Source organism: Medicago sativa, chromosome 7, assembly GCF_051527215.1.
Source record: "Medicago sativa cultivar Bolivia chromosome 7, Bolivia_mono, whole genome shotgun sequence".
NCBI classification, from domain to species: Eukaryota; Viridiplantae; Streptophyta; class Magnoliopsida; order Fabales; family Fabaceae; genus Medicago; species Medicago sativa.
In genome coordinates, this window is record NC_140755.1 from 31,728,619 (window position 1) to 31,739,035 (window position 10,417).

At 30.8% G+C, this 10,417-nt stretch overlaps 1 long non-coding RNA gene across 1 annotated transcript; it reads left to right on the forward strand.

Annotated features, from left to right (window-relative positions):
* The first annotated feature begins 5,467 nt into the window (after positions 1-5,467).
* Positions 5,468-8,679, forward strand: LOC146905634 (uncharacterized). Its single transcript, XR_015019631.1, has 3 exons — positions 5,468-5,935; positions 6,019-6,890; positions 7,180-8,679. It is a non-coding gene; the product is annotated as an uncharacterized LOC146905634 (long non-coding RNA).
* Positions 8,680-10,417: the final 1,738 nt, after the last annotated feature.

Here is a 10,417-nt window from a genome sequence, read left to right on the forward strand (position 1 = left end):
TATAAATATACTAATTTTTGTTTTAGTTTCTCTAAAAAAATTCTTCGACTTTTAGTCCCATAAAAATTTTCAATCTTTACTTTTAATCTCTCAATTTGATTTGAGAAGAATATTTTCTCTCTGATTGATATATTTTTCATTGAACATGTACAAGGATTATATAGCCTATAATCACAGAGATACAGCTGTGACCGTGCTGTTACTCCTAAGAAATAGGAATAGGAAATCTCATATTTACACCTTTCCTATTTTACATGAATTAAATCCCTTAAATTATGCAGCAAGAATAAAACAATATCTCAACACTCTCCACAGCGTTGTCTCCAGTACGCGACCTTCGCAGGTCTCCTATCATGCGAGGCCGTCATTTTTCGTTTTCTTTTTTGGTTCCAAAATGTGTAGCAACCGTTGGATATGTATGGTAATGAATGGATGGCTGTGATCTTTGGTGACTGTGACCCACTAATCATTGAATATTTAAACAGCTTAAAAAGCAATATAAGTTGGAAGTTTAGTTAGAAAAGGGTAGTTTGGGAATTGTCTCTAATAGTCCCATGAACCGTAATTTTGAAAGATTTATATTTTTTTGTTTACTATTTCTAATATTACCAGATTTCATTAAACATTTCTATAAATTAAATTTCATTTGAAATTTTGTCAAAAAAATATTTTATTTTAAATATATTCAATTGTATTACTATTTACTAATTTATAACCAAATGTTATGGTAATAATTATTTGAATTTTTTAATAACAGGTTATTTGTGTTTAAATTCAAAAACTAAAAATCGATAAAGAAAATTAATTGTTTGTCTTCATGGAATTTTAGGGTGGGAATGCTTGAAAAATTGGGTCAAGTTTTAATGTTTTATAATTAAGTTTAGGTGAAAGAAAAATTTGATTAAAACTGGAAATATAAATTCATTTCCGGTGGGAGACTCATAGACTGGCTGTACATTAGGAGTATATCATTCATATTTCAAATGTACGATCAAACTCAAAGCAGCCATGTCCCCGTGACGTCTAACCTAACGGTGATGACATTAAAATCCTATAAGAATGGAATATTCTTAGAAGATTGGAAGTTCTTAGAAGATTGCAAGTTCATAGAAGATTAGATTGTTCATAGAAGATTAGAAGTTAATAGAAGATTGGATTGTTCATAGAAGATTGGAAGTTCTCAGAAGATTGGATTGTTCATAGAAGATTGGAAGTTCATACAAGATTGGATTGTTCATAGAAGAATGATCTTCTAAGAATGAATGATCACTCTTCTATGAACTTTCAATATTCTATGCAATGTTTTTAAAATGACCATTCTTTATAGAGTGATCATTCTTTCTTAGAATATCATTTCTTCTTAGAAGATCATTCTTCTATGAACATTCAATCTTCTATGAACTTACAATCTTATAGGAAATTTCAATATTCTATAAACAATTCAATCTTCTATAAACTTCCAATATTCTATGGACAAACAAATCTTATCCTAACTTCCAATCTTCTATGAACTTCCAATATTCTATGCAATGTTTTTAAAACCGGACCGGAGATCAAACCGGTGAGACCTCCGGTTCATGGTTCAACTGGTTGAACCGGTTCAACCAGTTGAACCAAATAATTTAATTAATAAATAATTATACTTTTTAAATTGATTACACTATGTATTAGTCTTTTTACTAAAGCCCAATTTTTCCCCAAAGGCCCAATACGTTTTTCTACCAATGTTTTAGGAATACTACTCTTCTTCCAGCAAGTTTTGCTCGCGCCCAACTGAACTACCGAAAATACCCCTGCGTTACTTAACTAACGCAAGTGTAACGTATGCGCATGCTAACTAATGTTCCTCATTTCTCATCTCAAATCTCTCTCAAATTACCTAAATCCAAAATTCCTTCAACTTCAAATCAAACAACACTCCAATAACAAGTAACTTTTCATAATCAAACACCATTAACCTTTTATGTTTATATGTTAGATTTTTTCTCTTAAATTAGAATTTTTTTAGATTTAGGGTTTGTTTAAATTTTGGTTTTTTGGCAAGAAATCATACAATGTTTACATGAAAATTGACTTGTGTTGCTTAAATGTTTAGATGTTTGCATGTTTATGTTATAGTTTTGAGTTTTCGAGAATTTTTTTAGATTTAGGGTTTGTTTAAATTTTGATTATTTTTTTGCAAGAAATGATACAATGTTACATGTAAATGACTTATATCGCTTAGTTGTTTAGATGTTTGCATGTTTATGTTGTAGTTATGCGTTTTAGGGTTTATGTATATTTTGCACTCCAAGTGTTTGATGAAATGGTTGAATGAGTTTTTCATTGAATGTTTTTAATTTCTTATTGTGTAGATTTGAAACAATGACCGATATGTTCGACATTCATGCATAAGGTTTGGCACATTGGTTTCACGTTAAGAGGTATCAAGGATCAACTAAATGAATTCAACCAAGGAGTCAACCCCGGAGACACAAGGAGGGTGGAATACGTTCGGTATAAACGTCCAATGCTCGACGAAGGGAGAATATCTTTCAGTTGGGTGGAATTAAAGAACGACGATAACGTGAAGAGCATGTTTTGGAAGCACAACATGTTCCAGTGGATTGATATGCATGTAACGTTGCTGAGATCAACTGAAGATATTATCAACAGTTGTATTCCGCCAGAAGATCGTGATTAGGTAGGGAATGCACCTTCCAACTACAACAATTGTCTTACTTCTGAAATGGGGTAATTCAAACTTGCCAAACGACAGTTCCCAAGCATTCACCCGGAAGTCCTATTGTTCCTTTCAAAAGATTAAATTCTTGTTAGGCTGGTTTAAATGAAGGTATTGAAGTGTCAGGGAATGCACCTCATTCTTTTGACACTTGAATACCATCATTTAAACCAAGCCTAACAAGAATTTAATCTTTTGAATGAAACAATAAAACTTCTGGGTGAATGCTTGAGAGCTGTTGTTTGGCCAGTTTGAATTTACCACATTTCATAGGTAAGACAATTGTTGTAGTTGGAAGGCTCTATCATAATGTAATGAATATAATGATAGAACATATTTAGGAACTTTATGTAATGATAATACATGTTGTTTTGAATGGAACAATAATTTATTTATTCATTTTTCGAATTTATTTATTCATTACGTAATTTTTATTCGAATTCATGTTAGATTTAATCAGTCTTTATTCGAATACGCAATTTTTATTTGAATAAGTTATTTATAGGGGGAGATTGTAACATAGGTTATATACACCATAAATATAGTCAAAAAATGTGTAAAACATAGTAAAAAAAATTTGCAAAACCAATTAAAATCACTTGACCAAAGTCCAAAAAACGTGTGTTCTTGAGCTCTGACCAACCGGTCAACTTGCGTGAGTTAACTCGCACACATGCCAGTGGTGTGTGACTTAAGTCACGCAGAGCTATAAGGTGCGCGCGCGAGTTAAGTTACGCATGGGTATGTTCAGAAATTCAGCTGGGCAGCGAGTGATTTTTGTTGGGAGAAGAGCATAATTCATGTTTTAGAGTTGAACCAACAAATAGATTTAGAGCTCAATAAATAGCTTACCATAAATAAATATAAGTTTTAACATTTAAGTGTTAACCCTAAAAATTCATCGGATAGCCACAACAACACAACCGCCACACAATGTTTTTCCTAGTCTTTCCATGCCTATATTTTTCTTCCTAAACTTTGATGTTTCATATGGTTCTCATAATGTCCTAATTTCTCCCTCCCTCCCTCCCCCCGCTCACTCTCTCTCTCTCTCTCTCTCTCTCTCTCTCTCTCTCTCTCTCTCTCTCTCTCTCTCTCTCTCTCTCTCTCTCTCTCTCTCTCCCTCTCCCTCTCTTACTCTTATGCTTTTGGATAACATGTGACCTTCTAGATCCTTCCTTTTCCAACATTTTTGGTGATGAAACTGAAACAGTGGATCTTCTTTTATTGATCTTCCCTTATTACTCTTATTCCTGCGTTTTTGGGAAAGTAACAAACAAAACTGGGCGATTTTACAAAACTGGTACCGGTTCTGTGGGTTTACTAGTTTATGCCTGTTTTTCCAGTTTTTTCCGGTTCCGACTGACAACGGTTTTGTATGACTGTCCGGACCAGAACCAGCTCCAATCTTCTATGAACTTCCAATATTCTATGAACAATCCAATCTTATATGACCTTCCAATATTTTATGAACTTCCAATCTTCTAGGAACTTTCAATCTTCTATGAACAATCCAATCTTCTATGAACTTCCAATCTTATAGGAATTTATAATCTTCTATGAACAGTCCAATCTTATATGACCTTCCAATCTTCTATGAAATTTCAATCATTCTTTCTTCTAAGATCATTCTTCTATGAACTTCTAATCTTCTAGGAACTTCCAATAGTCTATGAACAATCCAATCTTCTATGATCTTTCAATCTTCTATGAACAATCCAATCTTATATGAACTTCCAATCATCTATTAACAATCCAATCTTATATGACCTTCCAATCTTCTATGAACTTTCAATCATTCCTTCGTAGAAGATCATTCTTTTATGAACTTCCAATCTTCTAAGATATAATGATCTTCTAAAAAAGATTGGAACATCACTTGATCATACTATAATTTAATAAGGGTATTTTACTAAATGATATACATTTTATCAATAAAATATAGACTATTAATCTTTTTTTTTTAAATGTGTAAAATTAAAATAGGACACCTATTATGAGACAGAGAGTACATATGAACACGAAAACCAAAACAATAGTAAAGAACTTATATAAATACAATGTAGATATGATAGATAAAATTATGACAAAAGTTGTCATTAAATGATTGTTAATGAACCACGCAATAAGAAGCAAAAATATATTTATTCATTATCATTTCAATGTGTAGCACATACATTGCAAATGTACCAATCAATTTGTGCCATCTGTCATTATGAAACGAGGTGTTTGTGTGCAGGACACAATTGTTCATAACATTGCTTTATTGTGCCCTGGTCATGTGATATAGTAGAAGACTCCTCACATTAAGCACAATTTTTACACGCTTTCACATGGGTTACACAGAAACGCTACTGATTGCATGAGGCGTAGGTGCCTTTTTGGTACATATTAATATATTATATAGTTTGTTATTGTAATGACTTGGGTATTGGTACACACTTCTAGTTCGGATTATGGCTTACAATTTTATTACCCTTAATAACTATTTATTTAATAATATACTCCCTCCAATTCTTTTCTTTTGATGTTTTAGGACTTCAACTTTATTTCAAAATATTTATTTAATAATATACTCCATCCAATTATTTTATTTTGATGTTTTAGGACTTCAACTTTATTTCAAAACATTTGATGTTTTAGAATTTTTAATAATTTTTATCCAATTTTACCCTTGTTGAAAAATACACCTTAAGATAATTAAATAAGTTGTGACTTTGACTTATCACAATCCTTTATATCTAATGGTTGCAAACATGCTGACCCTAATTGCCAAACCCTAAACCTAATTTTTTGGCTCCAACTATTTGAAATTTGAATTTCAAATTCCCTCATATCCCTCCTGCATTGGAAAACGCGTATACATTGGAAAACATATTCCATATCTCACACGTTTTCTGCTTAATGGAGAGAAACAATCTGTAAATTCTCCTCTCTCATACGCTCCAAACCACTTCTTCTTCTCCCTCTCTTTTCCTTTCTTCTTCTCCCTTTCTTCTTCTCTTTCTCGCTCAATTTTCTTCACTCCCAAATCAAAAATCATTCTCCATCTCAAAACCTTCTTTTTTGATTCTTCAATCTCTTATGTCATTCATTCTCACATCTCTTTTACTGTCAATAATGAAAAAGTTGCTTGATCAATCGTCATAGAAACCCTCTTTTTCGTCTCCTCCAGTTACATTTTCAACTTCAGCAAACACAACCCTAATTCAGGTCAAAAGCATTTGAATTTATTTTTTTCCTTCATTTTTCATATTCTGTTTTTTTCTTTCTTTCAATGTTTTATTCTTTGACAGTTTTACAAAATTTGGTTTGCTTGGGTTAATCAATGTATGGAGCATGAGTATCACAAATACCCAATTTCATTGATGTTGTAAAGTAAGTATGATCAATCTTATTTTAGTTTTACTTTATTTCGAATTTTTTAATGGATTTTACCTTTTTTTATGATTGGTGAATGGATAATTGAAATTAGGGTTCTAAAAAAAGGGCTATGATCAATGGATTACCATTTAATTTTTTTTTCTGCTGGATAGAGTGGAAAAAAGATACTTATCTTCACAATTTTGGATCAAGTATTTTTCACTTTAGTATATCTTGGATAGTATATGTATATATTTTACTTCAGCACAGTTCCTAATCCAAAATTGAACATATTAATTTTAGGTAAGTTTTATGTGTCTAATATTGTACTGAATGCAGATCCAATATTCATTATGTATTAACTTAAAGATGGATTAATTTTGTACTGCAATTCTTTGTGCACTTGATTTTATGATTTTATGAGGTGTATGTTTAAGGTTTGTTCTAGATATGATGATAGCTGAGGTAGGCACAGTGGAAGCAATAGTGTTGTTATTTATTTTGATTCTTGATCAAATTTTGTACTGAATCACCAAAAACACTTAGTATGAGTTTTGCTCATTATTTTGATTTTAGATTATCAAGCGACTAAGATCTATTATTGTAGGATCCCAAAATGACATCAACATCAATCTGATCGTCAAAATCATCTTCTAACAATGTTTTATACCATTGGCTGGATCCAAATGATGATAACATTTGAGCAGCTGGCTGACAGACTCAACCAGCCCCAAGAATCAAAACTGCGGCCTTCTGTTTTGGATCAAATTCCTTCTCGATGCCATTCTCATGAACTTGACCAAGCGTAAGTGAAATTTTACTTTAATTTTGATTTGAAAATCTATTAATTTCAGATGGATTAGCACTTGGCACTGCTTGGGTTTATGTTTGTTCTCTATTTGTTGATATTGATATGTTTCTTTGCATTTCTACTATTTAATTTTAATGGTTTTTTATTGATATATTTATTCTGTTTTGATCTTCATGTAGCTTTGATTCTTCCCATTTTGTTCATCTATGTCGAACTAATTTCTCTGAAATAGTAAATACTTTCTCTCCTCGCTATTCAATATGTAACTGAGTTACATCTGCAGTTGTATTGGAGTAGCTCAAATACATCAAGCATCTATATCAAATTCCAAATCTCACTCTCAGGTATAGTGTTTTCCCTTCCACATATTCCCTATTTCGTGCATTCATGACATTTCACAAGATTTGACTGAATTCTGTCCCATTTTCTTCAATTGCAAATGAGACCTCAATGGAACAAATTATTGCGATTGTCTTATACTTCATTTTCAGAACTAAGTTCAGCATACATGATCATCTATTGCATTTTGTTCAATTTAACGAGAAATCCAGAAATGTCATTTTTATTTTGCTATGAGATATAACATGAACAAAGTGAAGTTATAGAAATTAACTATACACAGTTCAATACGATCAGATGTTTATGTTGCTCTATCAAGAGACATTTGCAGGTCAACTCTGGAATTAGTTGATTGGTTGTCAAAATTAAATGAGGCAAACAAACAACTTAAAATTAAATGAGCTTTCCAACTTGGAAAAGTGACCATCTTCTCTATTTACACTTGCTTATTCCTTTTCATTGTTGACTTTGGCTAAATGAATATTGTTTGAGGTTTCCTTTTAACATATAATATGTATGATTATCTTATTTCTCTATTGTTGAAAGTCCTATATCACGTTACCATCTGATTATAATGCTCTACTAGATGTATGGCAAACATAGTTGGTATTAGTGATAGTAATATCTCCAAAGTCAATTCTTGATAGTTATATGGAATATTTCATCTGCTAATATGGTTATTGTAGGCGTGTCTCATGATGTTGGGAGCGGTTTAACCCTACTCCCTGTGAGATCAATTCTAATTTGGTTCAGTTTTTATGCAAGTGTTTTTTGAGCTTTTTGACAGTAGGGGAAGTTTTTAGGAGATTGTAGTTATTCTCTACATATGTTGTTTTACCTGTCATTTGAAGCATCATTTGGTGCATATATCAACAGTTTTTTTCATTAAAGAGTTTTGATTATGTGTTTTTTTTTCCTTCTACTTTGTTGTTTGCAGATTTGTAGGATTGTTGAAGGGCTTCAGGTGTGGTATGACAGCCATTTAAGTTACGCGCTCTAGCGGACAGATTTAGTAGGTTTTTCTGCTAAGTTTTTTGCTGGTTTTTATAAGGAAAGTGTTTAGTCTTTGTGTTTTGATCATACGTTGATTTTAGTGATGCTGGTTTTTGTTGTTTGACGTGGTAGGTTGTTACTTGGTTAATATATTGGTAGTTATTGTTAGTTATTTGCTTCATAAATTACTTAGAGCATTGATTTACCTTTCTTAGAAGTAGTTTCCTGTTGAGGTTTATAATTCAGTGTCCCTTACCATTTGTACATTTGTAACGATTATAGGTTCGTATAAAGGTCAGAATCAATTGATAATAATCTTCTTTAAACTTTGCTTGAGCAATTATTTTTGATTTCATTACTTTTATGGAGCACCAATTTGTAAACAAAATTTCAAAACTGAACAAGAATTATTGTAAGATGAATGCAATTTTGTTTCAGGTTTACCATTTTATCAAGTTGTTTCATTTACCATTGTATTATTTTATATTTTTTTAAAGGATTATTTTATATTATTGTAAAGATGAATTTTCCTATAAGGCATAAGCTATAGTTTTGAACATTATTACAAGGTATAATTTATTGTCAAAACAAGTAAATAAATTGAATATAATTTATTTTTGAATCCGTTGAATCTAACATGAAAGTTTTAGTAAGACCCAGATGTCTTAAGGTCAATATTTAAAAAAAATTGATCTAAGTAGTGTATCTCTATTATGCTTTTTGGTGGTGTTTTTACACAGACATGTGTGTCTCACGAGTCAAATGCTACATCTTTGAAAAAAATAGATGATTGAAGATTAACGTGACTTTAAATGTCATCTAGAGAAGTATTTCATGTGTGATAGCTAATGTAAAATGTACGGTTTTCAAACTATAATAATGTCAATATGATATGACTAATGTAATACATTTTTATCTTATGACTTATTTCACTACAATTTTTTTTATCATGGTAAAACTTATTCGAGCATGTTTTAGTCGATAGGACCCGTGCGATAGCACGGGTCAAAAGTCTAGTTAAATTAAAAGCTGGGTTAAGAGATTTAGATGGAATATACTATGAACATTGGAAAAGGTTAAAGCCACTTTGATTGACTTTGATATGGAACATGCAATATGAAGTATGAAACGTGGAATGCTAAATATGTGTGGCAAAGGCTACGGTGCATGACCTTCATGGGTCTCTCACCGGTGTATGACCCTTTTTTTTTTACAAAAGTGATGTGAACCATTAGATATAATCTTAAGATTTTCAATGGTTGAGATTAGTAGGTTAACTCACTCACTAATTTTCAAATTTTTTATTATATATATATTAATTTAATAAATACAATTGATTTTGGAATAAATTATAAGAATGTTTCTTGATAGTATGTATGATAGATTAAAAGTTTTCCGTATACAATAATTTTAAGAGCTTATTTGATATAAAAAAAATGCGAGTTAAATTGAGATTAGACTATTTTGTGACATTTACAATTTTACCCATGATGTATGTTTAAGAGTATAAGTGTTTATGCAACGTAAAAAAATAACTTCAAAATACATGGTGCCTGAATAAATAGTAAATAATAATTTTATAGTAAATAGAATATCATCATTGTTTGCTCAAAAAAAAGAAGAATATCATCATTGTTACATCTAATACCGGGTCGATAATTTCAATACAAATTTAATATGATAATTTATTTAGTGGATCCATAAGGAGTATATATTTTTTGAATAAATTATCTAATAAGAGTATAAGACACCAATTTAAATTATTATGTATTGTCATACTTGTATTGTATTTAATGGTCATATCTAAATACATATTATCTATTATGTAAACAATACTTTGTTCTTGTACCAAAAAAAAAAAAAAAACAATACTTTGTTCTTCGGTTTTTTTTATAAACAAAGAAACTATTGTTAATCCCAAATGACATTGTAACCAAAAAAAATCCCAAATGACATTCTGTTTATGTCATTCTTTATAAATTACTCCCTCCGTTCTTTTTTAAGTGTTTTTTTAGAAAATTAACACCAAATTAGCGTTGTGTATTTTTACACTTTTTCTACCTATTATACCCTCATTTTAATCCACCAATAAATTCCTATTTGTTTGCACACACTTTATCTTTCCAATAAATTTAATATGTTACCGTTCTCTCGTAACAAACAATTGTCAGTTATTATCTTTTTCTCCA